This window comes from Elephas maximus, chromosome X, assembly GCF_024166365.1.
Source record: "Elephas maximus indicus isolate mEleMax1 chromosome X, mEleMax1 primary haplotype, whole genome shotgun sequence".
Taxonomy (NCBI): domain Eukaryota; kingdom Metazoa; phylum Chordata; class Mammalia; order Proboscidea; family Elephantidae; genus Elephas; species Elephas maximus.
The window spans coordinates 172,957,460-172,985,012 of NC_064846.1; the positions used below are offsets into that span (position 1 = coordinate 172,957,460).

The window sequence follows — 27,553 nt, forward strand, 5'->3', positions numbered from 1 at the left end:
TAAACCCCCAAAGATAGCTCCATTTCTGCCATACTTTTTCTTACTCCTCCTTCCTTCCTCTCATCCGTAGGAATGCAGACAGCATGTGATTCCTGTACAAAACCATGCCGGCTCCAGCTCTATAAAGTCCAGGGAGAGTTTTAGCAATTACATTACCACGTTCATATTTTACGTATGAAAGGAAAAAAAAGATAGAATTCTGACTAGGGGGAAGAAGGGAATCAGGAAAAGAATATAACGGTACTTTTTCTCTAAGGAGCCCTGTTTGGCTGAAAGGTCGGAGGTTCGAACCCACCCAGCAGCTTTGAGAGAGAAAGGTGTGGTAATCTGCTCCAGTGAAGACTACAGCCTAGAAAACTCTATGGGGAAGTTTGACTCTATCGCATGGGGTTGCTATGATTCAGAATGGACTTGATGGAATCCAACAACTCTGTTGGCATCCCTGCAATACTCTGTCACCTCTGCTGCCTCTCCATTCTTCCTGTGTGTATAAGCCTCTCCATTCTTCCTGTGTGTATAAGCCTCTCCATTCTTCCTGTGTGTATAAGCCTCTCCATTCTTCCTGTGTGTATAACCCTCTCCACCCTGTTCCACTCGGCCTTAGACATCAGGAGAAGTGAGCACACTACAACCAGCCCAGGCGTGAATCTGACTCGAGTAAAGACTGGTGTGGGTCATGAGAAGGATTTCAACTGGGAAAGGCAACGGGTTCCCAGACATTCCAGGTTACCCACTGGTTGAGAACAGCCACTCAAGATCACCACAGTGCGCCACATACACGTTGTTTTCTACATGTCCCCCCAAAACAAACCCAAATCAGTTGCTGTTGAGTCAATTCTGCTTCATGGCAAGCCCATTCGTGTCAGACTAGAGCTGCTCTCCACAGGCCTTTCAATGGCTGATTTTTTAAGAAGTAAATCACCAGGCCATTCTGAGGCACCTCAGGGTGGATTCCAACTGCTGACCTTTCTGTTAGCAGCTGAGCTTTTAACCATTTGCATCACCGAGGGACTCCTATGTACCCAACATGTAAACAGTCTAAGAAGCAACAGAGGAAGGGTGGTTCCACTGCCTTTGAAAGCAGTTAGTTCAGGAATATCACGTGATCCACTCAGGCTAATGAGGGTGTCTGAGGAAAGTTTCTTTGCTCTTAGAACAGATCCACAGATTGGACAGTCTTTCTGACTGTGTGTGTACCAAGTCCTGCCAGGCTCAACTTATCTCTCTTTACCAGGCATAGGAAGGGTGACAGTGTTTCCAGAATTTCTCCAACAAAAGCCAACATTTGAAAATGTTTTTCAAGGAAAAGTTATCTTTTTCTATGCATCACAAAACACCAAGATTCAGTAAGTGGAGCCCTGGTGGCATAGTGGTTAAAGCGCTCAGCTGCTAACTGAACGGTGGGCAGTTTGAACCCACCAGCCGCTCAGCGGGAGAAAGATGTGGCAGCCTGCTTCCATAAAGATTACAGCCTTGGAAACCCTACGGGGCAGTTCTACTCTGCCCTATAGGGTCACTATGAGTCAGAATCAACTCGACAGCAACAGGTTTAGTTTTTGTTGTTGTTTGTTTATACTCTAATACTCTATACAACCAGAAAGCTCCTTAGAATTGAGGGTGGTGAGGCTTTGGCTCGCTTACTTTGGACATGTCATCAGGAAAGATCAATTGCTAAAAAAGGACATCATGGTTGGTAGACTCAGTGAAAACCAGGGAAATCCTTCCTGAGATGGATTGACACAATATTCAACAACAACGGACTCAAACCTAACAACCATCAAGAGGATAGCACAGGATGGAGCAAAGTCTCATTCTGTTGTACACGGGGTCACCACGAGTCAGAGCCGACTTGACGGACCTAACAAAAAAAACTAATAGTCTAATGAATATTCTTTTCTTTCTTACTATGCTGTTGAGAGAAGGAGCTGTTATATAGCCCACTGAAACCCTAGGGTTTATATAGAGCTGAATTCATAATTTGTACCCCTTAGGGCCTTCCATTAGTTTCAAAACATCTTCCAAATACTAACTCCACAGGCGACATTTCAGATCCAATTGTGTTATATACCAAAACAAAAACCAAACCCAGTGCCGTCGAGTCGATTCCAACTCACAGTGACCCTACAGGACAGAGTAGAACTGCCCCATAGAGTTTCCAAGGAGCGCCTGGCGGATTCGAACTGCCGACCCTTTGGTTAGCAGCCATAGCACTTAACCACTACGCCACCAGGGTTTCCGTTGTGTTATATAAGAGAGGTGAATTTGAATTACAAATTGATTGGTTTGCTCTTTGCTTTCTTTGCAATGTTCCCTTTTATTGAGATAGTTAACTTTCGCATTGACATATTAAGGTAATTTTGATAAAAATGTTCATGGTTATTTCATCTGTAACAGCTGAATTTTTGTTTTGTTTTCACTTAGAAATATAGTACACATAAACAACTGCTTTTCTTATCAAACGTGAATCTAAACGTAAGCAGCTCAAACTGGGGACAGATGCTTCTGGATTTTCATCCACAAACTGAGTTTTTCTTGTCACACCATTTTAGGATTACCCCCATGGGTTCCTTCTCTATTTTGGATAAAGTTTTTGAGAACAATTAACATGCTCGGCTTTGAACCAAAAGGTTGTTGGTTTGAGCCTACCCAGAGATACCTTGGAAGAAAGACCTAGAGACCTACTCACAAAAAAACTCAGCCATTGAAAACCCTATGGAACACAACTCTACTCTGACACACAGAGGGTCACCAAGAGGTGGAACTGACTTGATGGCAACGGGCTTTTTGAGATTAAGAACTGTTGCTTTCGTCCGGCATAGCATCAAGGGCATTTCACCTGATGGAAAAGCAATTACTGTTTTCAACTCTGTGCCCTCTAGATACTGGGTTATGGCCACTGCAGAGTGGAATTTGGGGGCACAGGAAGTCAAAAGTATGTCTCCAGACCCCTTAGCTACCACTTTAAATTTTAAAAAAATGGAAGCTGCCATCTCATCATTTACTGATAATATTTTTTGCATTTTTTATTGTTGTTGAGAATATACACAGCAAAACATACACCAATTCAGCAGTTTCTACATGTACAATTCAGTGACATTGATGACACTCTTCAAGTTGTGCCACCATTCTCACCCTCCTTTTCTGAGTTGTTCCTCCCACTCACGTAAACTCACTGCCCCCTGAGGTTCCTATCAAACCTCTTGGGTTGTGGTTATAAATTTTATCCCATCTAGATAGTTATTTAAAAAAGCACAATTGCCATGGCAGAAATTCTTTACCAGTTAAGATAGGCTATGGTTTGCTTTTAAGAAGACTTCAGGGGATATTTTTGATTTATGGTTTCAAGGTTAAAGATTACCTCAAGGTAATAGTTTCTGGGGTTCATCCAGTCTCAATGGCTCCAGAAAGTATGGATTCCACGACAACTGAAATTCTATTCTGCATTTTCTCCTTTTCGAACAGGACTCTTCTTTAGAATCTTTGATCAAAATGTTCAGTAATGGTAGCCAGGTACCATCCAGTAAGGGCACAATTTTTTTTTAATCTTTCTTGTGCTCTAAGTGAAAGTTTACAAACCAAGTCAGTCACTCATACAAAAACTTACATACACCTTGCTATATACTCCTAGTTGCTCTACCTCTAATGAGACAGCACACTCCTTCCCTCCACTCTCTATTTTCATGTCCATTCGGCCAGCTTCTGTCCCCCTCTGCCCTCTCATTTCTTCTCCAGACAGGAGCTGCCCACATAGTCTCATGTGTCTACTTGATCCAAGGAGCTCACTCTTCACCAGTATCATTTTCTATCCCATAGTCCAGTCCTATCCCTGTCTGAAGAGTTGGCTTTGACAATGGTTCCTATCTTGGGCCAACAGAGGTCTGGGGACCATGGCCTCTGGGGTCTTTCTAGTCTCAATCTGATCATTAAGTCTGGTCTTTTTACAAGAATTTGGGGGCTGCATCCCACTGTTCTCCTGTTCCCTCAGGGGTTCTCTGTTGTGTTCCCTGTCAGGGAAGCCATCGGTTGTAGCCAGGCACCATCTAGTTTTTCTGGTCTCAGGCTGATGTAGTCTCTGGTTTATGTGGCCTTTTCTGTCTCTTGGCTTCATAATTGCCTTGTGTCTTTGGTGTTCTTCGTTCTCCTTTGCTCCAGGTGGGCTGAGGCCAATTGACGCACCTTAGATGACTGCTTGCTAGCGTTTAAGACTCCAGACACCACCCTCCAAAGTGGGATGCAGAATGTTTTCTTAATAGATTTTATTACGCCAATTGACTTAGGTTTTCCCTGAAACCATGGTCCTTAAATCCCTGCCCCTACTATGCTGGCCTTTGAAGCATTCGGTTTATTCAGGAGACTTCTTTGCTTTTGGTTTAGTCCAGTTGTGCTGACCTCTCCTGTACTGTGTGCTGTCTTTCTAAGGGCATAATTTTTAGTCTTCACTTCGTTGTTCTGAATCCCTTGGGTTGGCTGGATTTTCCTAAAAACAGTCTCTACCTGATAATTTTTCTTCTCTCCTTCAGCATTTCAGTAAACATTCTTCCTCTCATTTGCAGCGATGACCTTTCTCCGGGTACCTGCTTTCTCACCTTGCCTGCTTTGCCCCACACTGAAATCAATTACAGCAGCACAAATCTGCTAGCATGAAATGGCTTTTAGGGGCTGCATTTCTCTAAACCACCAAAAGAAATCTCTTGCAAAAGTAAGTTGTCACCAAGCAAAGCCTTTTAAAAGGCTGAGCGTATTTGATAAACACCACATGAAAGTGTTCAATTAAAATCGGTCAAGTAACTGTAGCTGATGGAAAAATGTGAACATCAAATTTGCCAAATTAGATTAAGCCTTAGATTGTTGGTCCATCAAGCCCTCTAGGATGTCCTTGACAAAGTTCCAAACATCAAGTTTCACAGTAAGGCAAGATATTCCCTGGTAATGAACCTCATAAGCCATTGGAAGTAAAAATAAAAAGCAGCTTTATGAACTTGGAGGTCTAAACTCCGTATTGTATTATTTAGCATGTTTTATAATTTTTTTTCCCATTCTGTATCTTTAAATAGCTGCATCATCCAGTATGGTAAATGCTAGCTGCATGTTGCTATTTAAATTTACATTTCAATTCAATTATAATTTAAATTTCTCAGTTGCAAAGGCTACACGTTCTGTGCTCAGTAACCACACAGGGCTCGTGGTTACTACGTCGGATCGCACAGACACGGAACCTTTCAGTCACTGCAGGAAGTCCTACTGGACAGTCCTGCTACATAGACTGTCGCCATAAATCAGTGCCGTGATGAGCCCATGTGTGTCAGGATAAGGGTTTTCAGTGGCTGATTCCTCAAAAGTAGATCACCAGACATTTCCTCTGAGGCACCTCTGGGCAGTCTTGAACCTCCGACCTTTTGGTTAGCAGCTGAGCATACCAACCGTTTACACCACCTAGAACATAATCATACCTGAATATACTTCTGAGTATGTGTGATTCGGTTCTGCGGGATGAGCCTTGCTTCTCTCTTAAAACGTTGGCAACAATTACTTTAGCGAGTATGCAAACTCCCGCTCCTGCTACCTCGCAATGCCCATCACATTCAACGGCTCCCACTGGCCACTCAACGTCTGCGCGCCCCTCACACCGGCATTCCCAGCCCTCCCGGGCGTTTCCCAGCCCTGTCTCAGCATTTCTCTTCCATTCTTGTCCCCCACACACCCAGGGTCTTAGTCGCCAATTCTGCTGTAACACAAATATGCAAATGAGAGGCTTTACAGAACAGGGGTTTTCCTCACAGTTCTGGAGGTTAAAAGTCTAAATCGGGGTCATTCCCTTCCTTGTTCGGTAACCCCCGGCGTTCCTTGGTTCCTTGGCTTGTAGACAATCCTCACTTAGCATCTGACTCCCCCATGTGGGCTTCTCTTTGCCTAATCTGCTCTGTTGACAACTCAAAAGTTATTAGCTTTCGGGTCCACCCTACACTGGTATGGACTCATTAAGATAATGAAAGAAAGACCGTATTTCCAAACAGGAGTCCCTGGATGGCACAAATGGTTAAGTGCTTGACTACTGGCCAATAGGTTGGCAGCTCCAACCCACCCACTCAGAAGACAGGCCTGGCCATCTGCTTCCAAAAGGTCACAGTCATGAAAACCTTACGGAGCACAGTTCTACTCTGCACACGTGGGGTCAGCATGAATCGGAACTGACTTCACGGCAACTGACAACAACAACAATTTTTCGAGGGGAGCACCTTCATAGGTAACATTCAACACAAACTCCAGGGGACACAATTCCATCCACAGCCCCCAATGTTCTAGCCACATGCGACTGTTCTCTGTTTTCCAGACACAGGCAAGGGTTTCCTAGTTCCGAGCTCTTGCTGCTTCTACAAGGCCAGTAGAAACCTTGCTTCCTTCCCTATCTACCTCATCTTTCTTGTCCTCAGAGTATTTACCTGCTTCTCTAGAGTCGGGTGTAATTACCCCCTAATTGGACTGTAACAGATTGGGTATTTTCCATCTTTCACACTTCTTCACAAAACTTTTAATTTTGTAAATTCGTGTGTGTTATTGTTGTGTGCCATTGAGTCGATTTCAACTCACAGCAACCCTGTGTGACAGAGTAGAACTGTCCCATAGGATTTCCAAGGCAGATCGCCAGGTCTATTCTCCCATGGAGCGGCTGGCGGATTCAAACTGCTGACTTTTTGGTTAGCAGCCAAGCTCTTAACCACTGTGCCACCAGGGCTCCAGGGCACCACCAGGTCTCCTAAAGAACAAGGAAGCTCCTTAATTCCTACGTAGAGATCTGGATGCCTGTCACCAAGATTATCCCCATTGCTGAAGCGCGTCACCTCTGCTGGATTGGTCTGGGTGTTATCTGAACAGCATTTCACATTTTCAAAGCCACGTGGGCAGACAGAAGAAGCAAAGCCGACTCACTCAGCCATCACTGTGTGATTCTTGAGAGTGTGACATCGTTGATAATCACCATCACTCCCACTGTAAGATGAGTTTTCATTTTGATTCACTGACACCCTCATAACAAAATGTTGTGGTGTGCTGTGAAGCCGATTTTTGACTCGCAACAACCCCACGGGACAGAGTAGAACTGCCCCATAAGGCTTTCTTGGCTGTAATCTTTACAGGAGCAGATCACTGGATCTTTCTTCTGCGGAGCCAGTGGGTGGGTTTGAACTGCCAAGCTTTCAGTTAGTGGCTGAGTGCTTAACTATTGTGCACCAGGACTCCTTGTAAAGGAATGTTGTTGTTAGGTGCAGTCCAGTTGGTTCCAACTGATAGTGACCCTACGTACAACAGAAGGAAACATTGCTTGGTTCTGCGCCATCCTCAAAGTTGTTGTTATGCTGGAGCCCATTGTTGCAGCCACTGTGTCAATCCACCTCGTTGAGGCTCTTCTTCTTTTTTGCTGACCCTCTACTTTACCAAGCATGATGTCCTTCTCCAAGGACTGGTCCCTCCTAATAACATGCTCAAAGTATGTGAGACAAAGTCTCACCAACCTCGCTTTCAAGGAGCACTCCGACTGTACTTCTTCCAAGACAGATTTGTTCTCTCCTTCTGGCAGTCCATGGTATATTCAATATTTTTCACCAACACCATAATTCAAATGCATCGATTCTTCTTTGGTCTTCTTATTCATTGACCAGCTTCTGCATGCACACTTGGCGATTAAACCTGGCTTGGGTCAGGCACACTTCAGTCTTCAAAGCGACATCTTTGCTTTTCAACACTTGTAAGAGGTCTTTTGCAGCAGATTTGCCCAATGCAAAACATCATTTGATTCCTTGACAGCTGCTTCCATGGGCTAATTCATCAGTACAATTTATTTCTGGGCTGTAAACTGCCTTTGTCCTGCCACACAGATGCAAATTCTGAGGACAGACGCACACATAACCTGCCTTTGGCAGGTTTACACAGGCCCCATAGACTCATGACCTAAGACAGGAGAGCCAGGCTTGAGGTCATTACTTTTGGTTCATCACGTAGAAATGAAATATAGTATACAAGTCTATAGATGTTGTCTGATGAATGTGTTTTCTCAGCAAAAAACCCCAAATACATTCATAGTGACTCAATGGGATGAAACGTTTTCATTCTTCAGGGGTATCACCAATGGGGCTGGGTGGTTGGAGTTCCAAGAAAAGAAAATAATCGACACACTGGCTTTCAAGACTATCAGGCGGGAACAACAGTTTTCAGCACACGCACAGAAGATTTTATTTAACATGACATTTTTTAAAAATAATTTTTATACAACAAGTTGCTTATTAAGTTTTTTTTTTTGCGGGGGGGGGAGATAAATCCAGAAAACTCGATTAATAAAAGTAATTATCTCCTATGTAGCAATTTTGACCTAGACACCCACTTCCACCCACCGTGGAGGTGAGAATGTGTACAACGTAATGATCTAATGATCATTAGGAGTCCTGGTTCCTAATAATACGGTGGTTAAGAGCTTGGCTGCTAACCAAAAGGTTGGCAGTTCGAATCCACCAGCCACTCCTCCGAAACCCTATGGACAGTTCTACTCTGTCCTCTGGGGGAGCTATGAGTCGGAATTGACTCAACAGCAACTTTTTTTTTTTTCCCTAATGATCATTAAAGGGTCTCTGGGTGGTGCAAATGGTTTACTTTCCGCTACTAACCTAAAAGTTGGTGGTTGGAACACACCCCGTGGCACCACAAAAGAAAGTCCTGGCAATGTACTTCAGTAAACATCACAGCCAAGAAAACCCTACGGAGCAGGTGTACTGTGTACACAGAGGGTCACCGTGAGTCAGAATCAACTCCAGGCAAAGGGTTTGGGTGAATCATCATTAAGGGAATTGACTTGTCTTTTCATACCTGACCACCCCATATACATTTCTAGATTTGTACATAATCTATATTCAACCTGACTTCAGAGTAGAGGCTTCTCTCACAAGGATATACATTTGGATTTCTTAGTTTATTTTTGCTCCATTAGACAGATAGTTATTTCAAGTCAAGACTCATGGAATGCCCTTGCTGAACTGAAGTACTTCAAACGACAGTTTCCTTTTTCTCTGTTTAAGTACCCCAGGTTTCCTCAATCCTAGTTCTATATGAAGACTTTTTCCTTTTTTTCATTTTCCCTAACTAGTTTTGCATGGTCACCACCTATCTGTCAGTGGAGGCTTGCATGTTGCTATGATGCTGAGCAGGTTTCAATAGAGATTTCAGACTAAAACAGAGTAGGAAGAAAGGCCTGGCAACCTACTTCAGAAAATCAGCCAATGAGAACTCTATAGATCATGACAGTCCAATCTGCAATGGATCATGGGGACCTGGCAGCATTTCCTTTCATTGTACATGAGGTCTCCATGAGTCGGGGGCAGACACGAGGGCAGCAAACAACAACAACACAACAGACTTCGGGGGGAAAAAATGTCTCCCAAAACATGCACCAGAGATCAGCCTAGCAGTTCTCTGCCCGCAGCTTTATTGGCACCTCTTCTGTTGCCATCATGGAACAGAATGACAATGGATTCCATGATATATCAGTCTATTGGCATCACTTCATATATATATATGATGGCAACGGGTTTCCGAGCTTTACTATAATTTGAAAGGACCCCTGGTGGTGCAGTAGTTAAGCACTTGGCTGCTAACTGAAAGATTGGTGGTTCTAACATACCAGCCACTCTGTGGAACAAAGACGTGGCAGTTGGCCTCCAAAAGGATTACAGCCTATAGGTCCCAATGATCCATTGCAGATTGGACTGTCATGATCTGTCTGACCTATCGCCAGGAGTTGGAAATTAACTTGATGGCAACGGGTTTGGTTTTTGTCTTGGGACTATCATTTGGGCCCTTGAAAATGTCCAGAAAAACCTAAAGCACACATTTTTCAGTTTAACTCAACACCGACTTGCCACAATTACTGTTTAAAATGAGCACTACTCTCCAGTACAGTCCTGCCTCACTTTTTATTCTCAAGAGAAGACACAATTCCTCTGTTACAGAGAAAACATCAGCCGCCAGGTAGGAATGCCCTCAGTCTTGGGCCTCCAGGTCAACTAGCCATCTAATTAGCACAGATTAGATGTCTTCTCGAAGTGGAATGTACAAAGTATGAATCTGGGAAAACTGGACAACACCTAACAACGACAACAACAACGCCTTCTTACCCCCACCTGTTTCCTATTTAGAATAGCTCCTCTGTTTGTTCTTTAGATCCAATTCTGTCTTCTCAGGAATACTGCACTATTCACCACACCTTTTTATCTTTAAAACTTCTTTTTTTTTTGTACCAGAATATTCATGAAAACATTAAAAAACCTTCAAATATCTCATCTTAAAAGAAAGAACAGAAGAAAATAGAGTGAGAACGAAAACAGTAACAAGGAAAAAGAAAGAATGGAGGACGTAAAGAAAGAAAACAAGCCACAGGTGGTGGCCTTGTCTACCCTGAGACCAGAAGAACTAGATGGTGCCCAGCTAGTACTACCGACCTTGTTCTGATCAGTGCCATGATAGACAGACCCTGATGGAATGGGATAAAAAGAGGGAACAGAACTTTAAATTCCCAAAGAAAATAAACAAACAAAAAAAGATTTACTGGACTGGTTGAGACTGGAGAACTCCCAGAGACTACTGCCCTCAGATACTGTTTAACCAAAACTATTCCCAGCCCAGAGGTCGCCTTTAAGAGAAATATCAGATTGGCACACAAAATAAAGGCTATTACCTGTGAGCGCAGTAGTCCATTAAAAAATCATCTGTATGAGACTAAAAGGTCAACTATGACTCTATAGCAAAAATGCGATGGGGGGCAGAGAAACTAGAGCACTGGAGACAGGACAACCAGAATGCAATTAAAGAGAGTGAAAAATGGAACTCATGTCACTGAACAATTTGTGTAGAAACTATGAAACGGGAACCTAATTCGCTGTGTAAACTTTCACTGAAAACACAATAAAATATCATTAAAAGAAAAAGAAATAAAGCAAGCATAGAAAAGAACAGAAAAAGTATCTAGGAAAAAAGAAAAGAAAAATTCTCCTTTGACTTCCTTCTCCGGCTACCCCTGTATCAATTCCTGGAATAATGTCCTCAATTGCATTTGTCAGTTCCTCACTTCCAGCCTCTTCCTCACACTAACCTGTCTTCCCAGCTCCCATTCTAAAAAACGGCTCTTACTAAGGTTACCAACTATCTCCAACCTGCAACCCGGTTTTCAGTCCTCCTTCTTGTTGACCTCTCAACAGCATTCATCACAGCCTGAATATTCTATTTCTCTGACATCCCCGACACCAGCAATCTTCCTTTTATCTCCCTCCCCATTTTCCTGTTCCCTCTCATTTTACTTGGCTGGCCTGGCTGCCTCCTTTTATCTGTGTGACTCAGCATCCTTTCAGTTTCAAATGACAGAAGCCCAGCTGCAGCTAAGTAACTAAAAAGAAGAATGTTTCTTTGGAAGTAGAACACAATGATAGGAAACCTAAGGATGCTGGCTCAGGGAGAGCTGGAAGACAGAGGTGGAATCCTCCCAGGAGGCAGTCTCTGCTTTCTGCTCTTACTCTCTGTCCACTCCATGAGTGCAGGGGCCCTCTCCTCTCTGCACCTGGGCTCTATTCTCTCTTGATGAACTGTCCTGTGGAAGACAAGGGGGGCCAGACGTCTCAGAGCTTCAGTTCCCATGCCTCATCTCCAAGTCTACAACTGGAACAAAAGTGAACGCCTTCTCTAGCTCCAGTTAGAAACTTTCCTGAAAGAACATTAAATTGTCTTCTTCTATCACATTAGAACATTAAACCAATCAACTGTGGATAGAAGGGTGAAGTCAAGGGAACAGGAAGAAGACTATGAGAAAACTATATGGGGAAAATCCATTTCTAAGAAGAAACGTGTACTCCACATTTTGTCAAGGAAGGGAGAAGACTAAGAATGCTAGGCAAACAAAACACTAGACCTTGGCCATATTAGCTCTTGTGAGTCCCTGGATGGTGCCGTTAAGCATTCGACTACTAGCCAAAAGGTTGGCGGTTCAAACATACCCAGAGGTGCCTTGGAAGACAGGTGTAGCAATTTGCTTCCGAAAGGTGATAGCCTTGAAAACCCGACGGAGCAGAGTTCTACTCTGAAAACATGGGGTCGCCATGAGCTGGAATTGACTCAAGGACGACTGACAACAACACTTTAGCTTTTAAGTATTGGAGTTTCTCAAGAACCGTTCCTTGACCTCCTATCTTCTCCCTCTATACTCTTTACTCAGGACACTTAATCCCACCTATGACACCAATCATTACCTCATTCTTCTCTTTGGAGAGTCAAGACGGTAACTCAATGTCTATTCAGTATCCCCACTAAGGCCTCAAAGACACCTCAAGTTCACCACTTGCACATGGATTTCATAAACTTCTCCTTCGCACCAGCTTCCTTCTAGTATTCACTCTCTGTCCACCCAGTAATGCAAACCGAAATCTAGAGATGTTCTTGAGGATTCCCCTCCCGACCATCCTCCTACCATGAACAAATTACTACTGCATCTTTTCAATTTCAACTCCTAACTACCGCTCAAATGCACCCAATTTGTTCCATCTCCACCAACATCACGTGATACAAGCTATCATCATCTCTAACCTAAATGACTGTGACAACCTCCTGATTGTTCTTCTCTTTCTCCTCTTGCTTGCTCTTAAGACCAAGATTCTCCATTAGATTCCTCCTGCTTCCTTTTCTCTCCAGAGTCTTCATGTGCTAATCCTCTGCCTCACAACCACTAAGCCACCAACCCCATCGTCTCCATTATAACCATAGTAACTTAGTTATCTAGTGCTGCTATGACAGACATACCATAAGTGGATGGCTTTAACAAAGAGAAATTTATTCTCTCACAGTCCTGGAGGTTAGAAGTCCAAATTCAGGGTGCCAGCTCCAGGGAAAGGCTTTCTCTCTGTCAACTTCAGGGAAAGGTTTTTGTCATCAATCTTCCCCTGGGTGAGGAGCTTCTCAGCGCAGGGGCCCTGGGTTCAAAGGATGTGCTATTCTCCTGGCTCTTGTTCTTGGTGGTATGAGGTCCCCCTATCTCTGCTCCCTTCTCTCTTTTTATATCTCAGAAGAGACAGACTCAAGACTTGACCTAATCTTGTAGATTGAGTCCTGCCTCATTAAGATAACTGCCTCTAATCCTGCCTCATTAACATCATAGAAGTGGGATTTAAAGCACACAGGAAAATCACATCAGGTGACAAAATGGTGGACTATCACACAATACTAGGAATCATGGCCTTGGAAGGTGACACATTTTTGGGGGACATAATTCAATCCATGATAGTAACCTTCTCTCAGTTCCTCAACCACCCCATGAATTTTCCAATACGGAACTGTACCTGGACATGCCTTGCTCCAAGCCCCATTCCCGCTGGCCTGATTAACAAAGGTCAGTTCATCAGGGAAGCCATTTCTGAACCCCAAGGCAGTCTGGGTTCTACCCACACAATATATTACATCTTCAATGACATATTCTGGTGATTCTTCCATTAATATCTGACTCTCCCATTAATCTGTAGGCTCCCTGAGGACAAGCTTGCAGTTCATTCTAACGGTAAGGACTCTAAAATGTTTGTTTAATGAGTCTTACTGTAAATGTCTTGTTTTATACCTAAATTTTCTCTCTCGATTTTTCTATTACAAGTGGCACCCAGAATAGCACCTTTCCCACTCTGAGGCTGTTCTCTGTCCCTCTGTCTCCATCTCCACAAACAAAATCAAACAGTGATTTGAGGTAATTGGGCATTTGCCATCTTTTTGCAAATCTGAACAGAAAAAATTTATCCATTCAAATGAATGCAGACCTTCCCTTAACCGTACTTTGTGGCAGCTTCTCCTTTTGTACCTTTCTCAGTAACCTTTGAGTGAGAACTATGGCCCATCTGGCAGCTATTTTCTTTAAATAGCAGGGAAGTTCACGTGTGTAACAAAAAGCAATTTGTGAACTTTCCATAACAATCAAGCTATGCAAAATATGCCATTTGAGGAGTTCAGAGATTTAGAATTATGTGCCCAAGCATAACTTGGATACCTTGCAGACTCTCTCAAACAGCAACAACTAAAATAAAATAATATGAAGTGAAACAAAATAAAAAACAGGTCCGGCTATGTTTTCCCACTCTTGCCACACACATTCCAGTGCGGTGTTTAATTAAATATTGGCTTCCAAACCAGGCAGCCACTTTATCAGCTTCACCTTGACAACTTTGGCAGTAACCAGTCCTCAACAGGAGAGACTACAGGGGGTTTTCAACCATGTCCTTGGAGGCCTTCGCTAAGTCATCTCATCTGGCACGTTCTATCCTTACAGACCTTTTCCACAAGCTCAGTAGCACTTCTTTTATACAACCAGCACAACTGTTTTTAATTGTCACAATGGCTCAGTTCCTTCAAGCTTGGCAAGGTCGGCTGTGTTCCTCAGCAAGAAATATGACTGTCTGGTTCAGGTTAATGACAGAGCTTCAGAATACATCCGCTGTCACACATGTATACAGAGGTAAAAACAACCCGACACTCAGATGCCACCATTAGATCACGGGTCAAACTCCGTGCTACGGATATTCCGTAGAGCAAGAGGTCTTCAGAAAAACGCATCCAACACACACACATAAATGCACTGATAGTAATTTTATGTTAAAGAGGATTAGGGTGGCATTGTAACACCCTTACTAAGGTCACATTTCTGATCCAACGTAAAGGGAATTTCCCTGGGGTGTGGCCTGCACCAACTTTTATCTCTCAAGAGAGAAAAGGAAAGGGAAGCAAGCAGAGAGACATGGGGACCTCATACCACCAAGAAAGCAGTGCCAGGAGCAGAGTGCGTCCTTTGGACCTGGGGTCCTAGTCCTGAGATGCTCCCAGACCAAGGGAAGACTGATGACGAGGACCTTCCTCCAGAGTCGACAGAGAGAGAAAGCCTTCCCCTGGAGCTGACCCCCTGAGTTTGGACTTGTAACCTCCTAGACTGGGAGAGAATAAACTCCATTTTGTTAAAGCCATCCACTTGTGGTTTTTCTGTTGTAGCATCACTAGGTGACTGAGACACCATCCACTGTGGTATTTCTGTTACAGCAGCACTAGGTGACTGAGACACCATCCACTGTGGTATTTCTGTTACAGCAGCACTAGGTGACTGAGACACCATCCACTGTGGTATTTCTGTTACAGTAGCACTAGGTGACTGAGACACCATGCACTGTGGTATTTCTGTTATAGCAGCACCAGGTGACTAAGACACCATCCACCTGTGGTTTTTCTGTTATAGCAGCACTAGGTGACTGAGACACCATCCACCTGTGGTATTTCTATTATAGCAGCACCAGGTGACTAAGACACCATCCACTGTGGTATTTCTGTTATAGCAGCATTAGGTGACTGAGACACCATCCACTGTGGTATTTCTGTTATAGCAGCACCACGTGACTGAGACACCATCCACTGTGGTATTTCTATTACAGCAGAGCTAGGTGACTGAGACACCATCCACTGTGGTATTTCTGTTATAGCAGCACTAGGTGACTGAGACACCATCCACTGTGGTATTTCTGTTATAGCAGCACTAGGTGACTGAGACACCATCCACTGTGGTATTTCTGTTACAGCAGCACTAGGTGACTGAGACACCATGCACTGTGGTATTTCTGTTATAGCAGCACCAGGTGACTAAGACACCATCCACTTGTGGCTTTTCTGTTATAGCAGCACTAGGTGACTAAGACACCATCCACCTGTGGTATTTCTATTATAGCAGCACCAGGTGTCTAAGACATCATCCACTTGTGGTTTTTCTGTTATAGCAGCACTAGGTGACTGAGACACCATCCACCTGTGGTATTTCTATTATAGCAGCACCAGGTGACTGAGACACCATCCACTGTGGTATTTCTGTTATAGCAGCACTAGGTGACTAAGACACCCTCCACTTGTGGTTTTTCTGTTACATCACTAGGTGACTGAGACACCATCCACTGTGGTATTTCTGTTACAGCAGCACTAGGTGACTAAGACACCATCCACTGTGGTATTTCTGTTACAGCAGCACTAGGTGACTGAGACACCATCCACTGTGGTATTTCTGTTATAGCAGCATAGGTGACTGAGACACCCTCCACTGTGGTATTTCTGTTATAGCAGCACTAGGTGACTGAGACACCCTCCACTGTGGTATTTCTGTTACAGCAGCACTAGGTGACTGAGACACCCTCGACATCTACTTGGTAAGCTTCAGATACTTTGAGAGACAAAGCACGGGAGCAATTACTTAACTAACACAGGACAGCTCGATCAAGAAGGGACTCACAGCTTGATCAAGAAGGGACTCACAAGCTTGATCAAGAAGGGACTCACAAGCTTGATCAAGAAGGGACTCACAAGCTTGATCAAGAAGGGACTCACAAGCTTGATCAAGAAGGGACTCACAGCTTGATCAAGACGGGACTCAGAAGCTTGATCAAGAAGGGACTCAGAAGCTTGATCAAGAAGGGACTCACAGCTTGATCAAGAAGGGACTCACAGCTCGATCAAGAAGAGACTCACAAGCTTGATCAAGAAGGGACTCACAGCTCAATCAAGAAGGGACTCACATTAGCATCACGATTCCTCACAAGCAGCTCTGTGAACAGGTGGTTTTCTGGCCCTAATTTATTCTTATGCTTGTTTTTTCTTTCCATCAAAATCAACATTCTAACAGGTTTTTTTCCTCTCTTTCTTATCAAAAATATCAGTTCCTCCATAGTAAATGGAAAAGATGTTTGTGAGGTGACATTACGTATGTCATGATGTTTATAAATATACACTTAAATTTATAAAATTAATTTTTTAAAAATAATTGAACACAAAAACAAAGCTCTTTACTTGCATTGGTGACAATTATGTCTTCCTTAGGCTCCCCAAGAGGTCGGCAGTTCAAATCCGCCAGGTGCTCTTTGGAAACTCTATGGGGCAGTTCTACTCTGTCCTATAGGGTCGCTATGAGTCAGAATCGACTCGACTTGGCAGTAGGTTGGTTAGTGGGTTTAGGCTCCCCTAGTGACTTTCTACCAGAGCTCTCTCTTTTCTTTTGAATTTTTCCATAATAAAAGGTTCTCTTTGTTAATATACAATGAGAAATCTCCCTCCTTTATCCCAGTTCCCAGCCCCCATATATCAATACCATACACTGAGATAAGCTTTGTTGTTGCCTTCTTAAATATCCCTTCAGATTAGTCTAGGAATTTACAAGAAAAAATAAATATGTATTAAAAAAAAAATTCTCCCTTCTTTACATAAATATAGCATATCTTATACATCAATCTACTTTTTTCATGTGATATATGTTAAAATTTTTTCCTTCTGATTAGATGATGGCACCATTTTTGTCATCTGTGTGTACAACTCTTATTTAGTCAGTCCTCTACTGATGGAGATCTAGGTAGTTCACAATTCTTTGCTATTAATAACCAGTTTCCATCAAGCTGGTTCTGACTCATGGCAGCCCTATGTGTGTCAGAGTAGAACAGTTACAACATACTGCTAAATTTTACATGTAGCATATTATTTAATCATGTTTGTGGATTTACTAAAAAATGGAAGCAGACGTTTGGAAAACTTCCTCGTACTAAAAACACTACGTTAGCGTTTCTACGTTTGGAAAACAGTGTTAGAGCCCAAAGAAGAACGAGTGAGGACTGATGAGGTGGCCAGGTTGCGCTGGTTGGGAAACCTCAGTGTCTCCATCACACCCCATTCCAAAAATCTATTGGAGAAAAACTTGAAGCCATGTTGAGTTACTTAGGTTCGTTTCCTGGTTCTTTGTGGCAGCTGATGAGGTTTAGAAATAAGCAAATTGATCTTAGACGGAAAGGGGGAGAAGAAATCCATTGTGGCACCAATTCAAAACATCGTGTTAAATGAAGAGCTGAGGGAAAACGGTTCACTGGAAGATGCTTAACAGTAAATCGGAAATGACATGTACTAAAACCTAGGGCTGGAGCATGGCAGGACTGTAGGATGAGTCATCTGAGCTTGTATAACTAACCGGATTCCTGAGGGACACCTTCTTTAAGTTCAAACTGCTTGATGCCAGGTTCGATGTAAATCAAAACGTCTATACTGGTGGGCGCGTTGTCTTGAGACATTTCTCAAATGATCAGTGGCCTTCATTTATTAAGTGCGTGCTGAGGGCAACGATAGATATGACGGTGTACGTGCTTAGAGATGTTGAAATTCATTTATTGTAATGCCAGGACTGTGACATGCAAGACATGTCCTAAAATAAGTAATAAGAGCTGAGGTAAGCTTTTACCCATTATGTATTAGTAATTATATCCACACAGAATAACAGCATCTTAAAGTAAATATACCAACCCCCCCCCAAAAAAAACCCATTGCCACTGAGTCGATTACGACTTATAACGACCCTACAAGACAAAGCGGAACTTCCCACAGGGTTTTCAAGGTTCGAACTGCAGACCTTTCGGTTAACAGCTATAGCTCTTAACCACTGCACCACCAGGAAGATGAATATACACCATCCCCAAATTAATTTTATCATAAGTGCCTCTTTTTCTGCTTACAGATAAAAGCCTTACAAATTCAAATAATTAAAAATCATGTTTTCAATTTGCACTCTGGCATAGATGTATGTTTGGACCAAATAGAATCTTTTTTAAAAAAATATGTAGACAAAAGTTTTCAAATCAGCTCACAGAAAGCAAGCCCAACCGGTCTAAAGTAGGTAGGAGGAAATTTGAGAGCGGAGGTCTGCAAACTACAGCCCTGGGCCGAATCTGGCAGCCTGTTTCTGTAAATCAAGTTTTATTGGAACACTGCCACGCCTTTCATTTACATACCATACAAGACTACCTTCAGGCTGATTCAGCAGAGTTGATAGTTGGGACATAGGCTCTATGGCCTGCAAAGCTAATAATATTTACTATCTGATCCTTACCTGAGGAACCCTGGTGGCGCCACAGTTAAGTGCTTGGCTGCTGACCAGTAGGTTGGTGGTTCGAATCCACCCAGCAGCTTCTTGGGGGAAAAAAGATCTGGTGATCTGCTCCAGTAATGATGACAGCCCAGAAAATCCCATGGAGCAGTTCTACCCTGTCCTATAGGGTCACTATGAGTTGGACTTCACTCAAGGATACACAACAACAACAACGATCCTTATATAGAAAAAGCTCCCTAGCCTCTGGTTCAGAGCCATGGATCTCAAACTTGAGCACACATCAGAATCCATAGAGGGTTTGCTCATACAGAGATTGTTGCTTCCTCCACCTAGGGGTTCTGATTTAGTAGGTCTTATTTTTATGAGTAGCTCTGGTGGCACAGTGGTTAAGAGCTACAGCTGCAAACCAAAAGCTCGGCAGTTGGAATCCACCAGGTGCTCCTTGGAAACGCATTCTGTGCTATAGGGTCACCATGAGTAGGAATTGACTAGGCGGCAACTGGTTTTTGGTTTTCATGTGGAGCAGAAGAATTAACATTTTTAAACAAATTCCCAAGTGGTGCTGATGTTGGTGATCTGGGGACCATACTATACTGGGAGAACCACTGGTTGAGAGTATCAGACTTCTGGCATTAGGCCAAAACATTATCCACCTCAGCTATACCCATTTCCTCTCCTTAAATGATGATACCATAAACCATGGTGACTGACTCGCGGCAACCCCACGTGCGTCAGAGTAAACTGTCCTCCATAGGATTTTCAGGGGCTGCTTTTATGGAAGTAGATCTCTAGGCCTTTCTTCCCAGGCCTTTCTTTCTACCACTGGGTAGACTCCAAACTCCAACATATTGGTTAGCACCTAAGTGCACTATTTGTATGACCCACTGCCTCCATAAAATGGCTTGATGTTGTTGTTAGGTGCTGTCGAGTCAGTTCCAACTTATAATGACTCTATGCACAATAGAACAAAACATTGCCCAGTCCTGTACCATGCTCACAATCACTGTTATGCTTGAGCCCATCGTTGCAGCCACTATGTCAATCCATCTAATTGAGGGGCTTCCTCTTTTTCACTGACGCTCTACTTTACCAAGCATGATGTCCTTGTCCAGGGACTGGTCGCTTCTGATAACATGTCCAAAGTATATGAAAAGTCTTGCCATCCTTGCTTCTAAGGAGCATTCTGTTTGTACTTCTTCCAAGACAGATTTGTTTGTTCTTCTGGCAGTCCGTAGTATAGTCACTGTTCTTCACCTACACCATAATTCAAAGGTGTCAACTCTTCTTCAGTCTTCCTCACTCATTGTCCAGCTTTCGTATGCATAGGAGATGACTGAAAATACCATAGCTTGGGTCAGCCGTACCTTAGTCCTCAAAGTGACGTCTTTATTTTTAACACTTTAAAAAAGGTCTTTTGCAGCAGATTCGCCCAATGCAATGTGTCATTTGATTTCTTGACTGCTGCTTCCATGGGTGTTGATTGTGGATTCAAGTGAAACGAAGTCCTTGATAACTTCAATCTTTTGTCTGTTTATCATGGTGACACTTACTGGTCCAGCAGTGAGGATTTTTGTTTTCTTTACATTGAGATGTAATCCATACCAAAGGCTGTAGTCTTTGATCTTCATCAGTAAGTGCTTCAAGTCCTCTATGCTTTCAGCAAGCAAGGTTGTGTCATCTGCATAATGCAGGTTGTTAATGAGTCTTCCTTCAATCCTGATGCCCTGCACTTCTTTATACAGTCCAGCTTCTCAGATTATTTGCTTAGCATACAGATTGAGTAAGTATGGTAAAAAGATACAACCCTGATGCACAGCTTTCCTGACTTTAAACCACTCAGTATCCCCTTGTTCTGTTAGAACCACTGTCCCTTGGTCTATGTTCATGTTCCTCATGAGCACAATTAGGTGTTCTGGAGTTCCCATTCTTTGCAATGTTATTCATAATTTATTATGACTCACACAGTTAAACACCTTTATGTCATCAATAAAACACAGGTGAACATCTTTCTGGTATTCTTTGCTTTCAGGCAGAATCCATCTGACATCACAGTGATATTCCTCTTCTGAATCCGAGTTGAATTTCTGGCAGTTCTCTGTTGATGTACTGCTGCAGCCGCTTTTGATCTTCAGCAAAATTTTACCAAAATCTCTCTTAGTTATCTAGTGCTGCTATAATGGAAATACCTCAAGTGGTTGACTTTAACAAACAGAAATTTATTCTCTCACAATCTAGGAGGCTAGAAGTCCAAATTCAGGGTGCCAGCTCCGGGGAGGGCTTTCTCTCTTGGTTAGCTTTGGAGGAAGGTCCTTGTCATCAATTGTCCCCTGGGTCTAGGATTTTCTTAGTGCAGGAACCCAGGTCCAAAGGATGCGCTCTGCTCCCGGCTCTTCTTTCTTGTGGGAGAAGGTCCCTTTCTATATTCAGTTCTTTGTAGAAATCATTTGCTCATATTGCTGAAACTGTCATCTTTGTTTTGCCGTCTCTCATTCAAAGTCTTACATAAGAAGCAGGTGCTCATAACCTGTTGATGACTCCTGGATGTGCATCTCCAGGCACATATTGTCATCCAAGCTCCATTTGTTTGTTCTCAGGGGCACCGCTCACTCCATGCGATGACTGTTTCTCATCATCTCAAACTACGTGCAAAACTCACAGCAGCCTTCCTGCATGAGCTCTCTCTCTCTCATTTCTTATATTCTATGAAGAATATTTCCAGTTTTCAAGGCATAATCCTTGAGAATTCACTCTTTCTCCTTTCTCTTAGTCCTTCCTTCAATCTTTTACACTCAGGCATGCCCCCTTCCATATCTCATTGCCCTGTCCTGACAAACTGACAGATGAGCAGTGGTAAAATGGCTTAATCAAAAATCAAACCTGTTGCCTTTGGGTTGATTCCAACTCATGGCTTATAAGTTGCTAAATTAGCCACTTTCATTGCATCTTTAATCTGCTAATCATTACCAGTGCCAGTTTCCACTGAGTTGATTCTAACTCACGGCAACCCCACGTGTGTCAGAGTACAACCATGTTCTATAGGGTTTTCAATGGCTGTGACCTTTCAGAAGCAGATCGCAAGAACTTTCTTGGAGGCACCTCTGGGTAGGCTAGAACCTCCAACCTTTTGGTTAGTAGTTGAGTGATTAACCCTTTGTGCCACCTAGGGATTCCTACTAAGCATGAATTATTCTGACAGCTAGTGGTGAAGTTTAGGTAATCATGACTCCCCACTTTACAGATGACTTTTCCTAGAAGAGGCATTGAGTCAACAGTAGCAGATGTCTGAGAGCCCAGATTTCCTCCTTGACTACTAAGCTCTCTAGATCACAGGTGTTTTTGCAGAAATTCTACAACTGCATGGTTGAAAAGGAACCAGTGGTCAATATCTCATCCCTCTTGCCTGTAAGCCCCCTGACAAAGGTAAAATGAGTATTTCCCCGCTACTCTGGTGCCCAGCAAAGGAGCCCTCCATTCCATTCTGGGACCTGGACTTCAGAGAGACAGAAGAAGGCAGAGTCCTAATATGGCCATACACACTTTCAAAGCTGGAGCTCTCAGCAAAACCCAGGCGCTGTTCGCTTACACTTTTAAGTGAATTCAATAAGGGTAAAATGGCCTTGAAAAATAAACTAACTCTCCAGCAGTAATGTGGTGATTCTGGGTCTGTGATTACATTCCCTGTATTACTTGGAAAAGGAATTTCATTGCCTAGTGTTATCAAGATTATTTGATCCGTTAGTAGTAAGGTGACAAGTTTTTAAAGACCTCATTCGGAATCAATTACATTCTGTAATACGCTGGCGAACTGCAACAAGATATAATATTTTTTCTTGAATGTCACATCCAGTCAAAATGCACGCTTGGTTTGAGTTTCCAAGCCATCTAGCTTAGTTTCTTCATCATCTTTCAAAACTCATGACATCCATGTCCCTTTCAAGTAAAGCCCATGTGGTTGTTACTTCAGAAAAAAAAAAAGAAGGAAAAGGAAAACAAACCATAGTTCTGAGGTCAAGTTCACAGTTGGCTAAAAGAAACAACAGAAGGTTTAAAATGTTCAAATGACATGCGAGTGTTGAAGCCATCACTTAAGATTGAGGATTGAGATTTTATCAAATTTTAAACTCCAAATGCCTCAACTCAGGTTACAAGAAAAAGGAGGACAATTCAATTATAACCATTTAGCTTTAGCGAATACATCTTATCTCTATAAAACGTGCTAGTTGTACTTACGGTTGACGTCTTCCACAATGGGAACTTGGTGCAGGTCGCAAAGAACAGGCGGCTTCCCTGAACTGCAAAGGCGTTTGAAGGCACACCCACGCATCTGAGAAAAAACGAGGAGACCTTCAGACGCAACGTGCAGATTTTCAGAAATAAACACGTTATCGTTCTCATTCATTAATTGTCGACAACAACGGAGATAATGTCATGCCCAAAGTCATACATTACACCTTAATATTTCTATGTAGATTTACGTTCACGGCAATCTGGAATCAACTCAAAATTTAACTTCTGAATTCTAAACCTAAAATTATAGCTAAAATAAATTTGGTAGGATATTAAAATGGAATTGTTTTAGATTCCAAAGGGGTCTGAAATAAACACATAGATCCTGAAAACTTGCTGAGTTTATTTTTAAAAAGCGTTTTGGAAGGTCAATACCTTGGAAAAGATTCACCCTATTTTTAGCCTAATTAGAAATATACAACCTGATTTATTGTCTTCTCTCCGAAAGTAAAGGGGGGGGGGGCTTTGTCCTGTTATAGAAAGAAAAATAAAAAACTTATTAAACTGACGTCCAAATCATCTTTCCTGTAGAACCCAGGGTGGAAAGGGCAAGGGGGAGAGTGCTGATACATTGTGGGGGCTGCAATCGATGTCACAAAACGGTTTGTGTAAAAATTTCTGAATTCCACCTAGAACACAAAAATATAGAGAAAAAATCACCTTTCCTCTCTGCATGTAGGGAAAAATATTTAAATGCGAGCTGTGCCTCTCGCTAGGTAATTGTGGGGCTGACAGATCCAATTTAGCTTTAAGACCTGCTCCCACAAGGACAGAATGGTAAGCACTTCACTGCTCCAGGTCTGCACCATTTTTATGCCTTATTTATGTATTTTGCTTCCTAATAATGCAGTTCCAATGAAATCGCTACCCAGTGAAAAGTCATCTGAGAGTCCCAAGGTTGACGCTGACATTAAATCATTCCGGTTAATGAGGCACTAAATTGATGAGCGGAGACCCAGCAAATGGTGGCATTCAGCGGGGAGACTGCTGACGGCTGTGAATGGGGATAAAAGCAAGGCGAAGGCCTCAGAAAGAGTCTGGAGTCCATGTAGACCACAAGGGGCATGAGCGTAGGAAGCCAACGAGACTGATCTAACGAGTGGAGAGCAAAACTTTCTTCACAATGTCTTCAGAGTTCCTGTATCGACCTGGGTCTCTCCCCATGACGTGAGCCCAGGGCTTCTCACAACGGCTTCTTCTCCAGCTGACAAGAGTTGGGCCTCCCTCAGTTGAAAACAAACGTTTCCTCATCAGTACACGGCTAATTTACCACCAAAAAAAAAAAAAAGTCGCCTTTGAGTCAATTCCAATTCATAGCGACCCTATAGGGCAGGCTACAAATGACCCATAGGGTTTCCAAGGAGCAGCTGGTAGATTTGAACTGCTGACCTTTTGGTTAGCAGCTGATCTCTTAACCACTGTGCCTCTAGGGCTCCAATTTACCACAACCACAGCACGTTTTCTTTACCATCACGTTTCTGTTGCTGTTCCTGTTAGTTGCCTTTTAGTCAGCTCTGACCTTACACGTAACAGAACCAGATGTGGCCTGGTCCTGTACCATCCTCATGATCCTTCTCATGTTTGACGCCAACGTAGAAGCTATTTTGCCACCACTATTTTTTTTTTTTTTATGCTTAATTAATAAGGAGCCCTGGTGGCAGAGTGGTTAAGTGCTCGGCTGTTAACCAGAAGGTCGACAGTTCCAACCCACCAGCTGCTCCACGGGGGAAAAGACCTGGCGGTCTGTTTCCACAAAAACTATAGCCTGAAAACACTATGGTGCAGTTATACGCTGTCCTATAGGGTCCCTATGAGTCAGAATTGATTTGACAGCTTACTCAAAGGAGCCCTGGTGGCACAGTGGTCAAGACTTCAGCTGTTAACCAAAAGGTCAGCAGTTCGAATCTATCAGCCACTTCTTGGAAACCACATGGAGCAGTTTTACTCTGTCCTATGGGGTTGCTATGAGTTTTTTTTGGTTTGGGGTTGGTGGCACAGTGCTTAACTTATTTTTAGGCAAATAACATATGCCTTCTGTGTCCGTTTGCCAACCACTCCACCCTCCCCCAGGTATTTTCATAAGCAACGCTATCCGCTATCTGAAGGCAGTGCTTAAGAAAACACCAGCGGGGAAGGGGGAGTGGTTGGCAAACAAACGTAGAAGGTGTGTGTTATTTGTGTAAAAATATGGTAAGCACTTGGCTAGCAGTTCGAACCCATAAGCTCCTCTGCTTTGGGGGAGGGGAGGGGAATGTGTAGACCTGCTTCTGTAAAGATTACAGCGTTGGAAACCCTGCAGAGCAGTTCTACTCTGTCCTATAGGGTCACTATGAGTCAGAATCGACTGGAAGGCAATGGGTATGCTTCATTAACCCTTTATTTGTTGTAGTTAGTTGCCCTCTAGCTAGCTCCGACCTTACCTATCACAAGACCAAACACTGCCCAGTCCTGAGCCATCTTCATGGTCTTTGGTATGTTTGAGCACATTGCTGCCATTACTGTCAATCCATCTCATGGCGTGTTTCCCTCATTTTTGCTGACCCTCTCTCCACTTTACCAAATGTAACGCTCTTTTCCAGGGATTGGTCTTCCCCAATGGCATGTCTGAAGTATGTAAGCCTGTAGTCTCGCCATCCTCGCTTCTAAGGAGCATTCTGGTTGTATTTCTTCTACGGCTGATTTGTTCCTTCTGCTGGCAGTCCACGGTATAGTCAATATTCTTCGCCAACAACACAGTTTGAACACATCCATTCTTTTGTCTTCCTTTTTCACAAAGGAAAACAGCAAATGTTCCTTTTATGATTACATTTTTGTTATCTTTAAGATTGAACGATCATATGTAAAAACTGAAGTTGGGGCAAAGATAAGAAATTATTTTATGCCGAGATTTGGGTGATTTGGGCAAAAAATAATGGGAACATTTTGCATGAATTTCAAGTTGACTAAGATCAAGAATCGACTCGACGGCACTGGGTTTTAAGATCAGGAAATGGAGTATTGATACCTGCTGATACAAATCTCAATGTTAAAATATTAAATTTAAAACGGTAAAACTTTATTTTTAATTCTTACCGTTTTTACCTCTTACAGAAATAAACATGATGGCCATAAGCAAGGATGTATGATTTTCCTATTAAAGTCCTAATTAGGAAAAAAATACACCCCAGGATAGTATGGTAGAAATATTAGGCCTCATAGGATTCATTTAACTTCTTGATTTTCTTTATTTTGACATCAAATTGCAGTTAGTTGTCACTGTAAGTGTCTGCATAGGACTGGTATAAAAGCCAATTTCATTTAGTGATTGAGAGATATTCCCTTTTTAATTGAATTTATGACTAAGGTTGAATCTATAGCCCCAAGATAGCATGAGAAGTAGCAGGAACTTTCGCTAACTTTGTCATTTTCATCTATATAATGCTTCCTGGTCAGTGGGGGTGGTGGTGGGGGATAGGGAGTCGGGGGTGCAGGGTGGGGCGGGGGAAAATCAGGGGCACCCAACAGGTGTTAGTCATTTAATCACATATAGGTAAGCCAGACCACTGGGGGCCTGTAGTTTTTCCATATTTGAAAGCTGCATCATTCATATTTTTCTTTTCTTCCTACTCCCCAGGATGATTTATTAGATAACTTCTTATAACTTTATATTTCTTTAATTTCAATTATTTTGTCAGAGTCTGCACTTTAAATTGTTGCATTTAAAAAACTGAATGTCTTAGTCATCTGCAATACCCAGTGCTGTTGAGTCAATTCTGACGCATAGCGACTAAGGCGTGTTTGTTTCCTGAAACCAGCCGGAAACAAACATGCCTTAGTCATCTAGTGCTGCTGTAACAGAAATACCACAAGTGGATGGCTCTAGCAAACACAAGTTAACTCTCTCATAGTCTAGAAGGCTAGCAGTCCAAATTCAGGGTGCCAACTCCAGGGGAAGGCTTTCTCTCTCTGTCCGCTCTGGAGGAAGGTCCTTCTCATCAACCTTCCCCGATCAAGATGTTTCTCAGAACAGGGACCCCAAGTCCAAAGGACACACTATTTTCCTGGCTTTTGTTTCTTGGTGCTATGAGGTTCCCCTGTCTCTCTGCTTGCTTTTATATCTTCTCTCTTTTACATCTCAAAAGAGATTGATTTAAAATAACTGCCACTAATCCTACCTTATTAACATCACAGGGGTAAGATTTACAATGCATAGGAGAATCACATCAGATGACAAAATGGTGGACAATCACACAATACTGGGAATCGTGGCCTAGCCAAGTTGACACACATTTTGGGAGGACACGATTCAATTCATAACACTGAAATTCAAGTATTTTC

General features: G+C 42.8%; 1 long non-coding RNA gene across 2 annotated transcripts in view; it reads right to left on the minus strand.

Annotated features, from left to right (window-relative positions):
- LOC126069201 (uncharacterized) overlaps positions 1 to 27,553 on the minus strand; it is a 469,916-nt gene that overhangs the window by 266,669 nt on the left and 175,694 nt on the right. For both annotated transcript variants that reach the window (XR_007515880.1, XR_007515879.1), the window contains exon 2: positions 23,180 to 23,273. This is a non-coding gene — a long non-coding RNA (uncharacterized LOC126069201). The remainder of the gene's footprint in view (positions 1 to 23,179; positions 23,274 to 27,553) is intronic.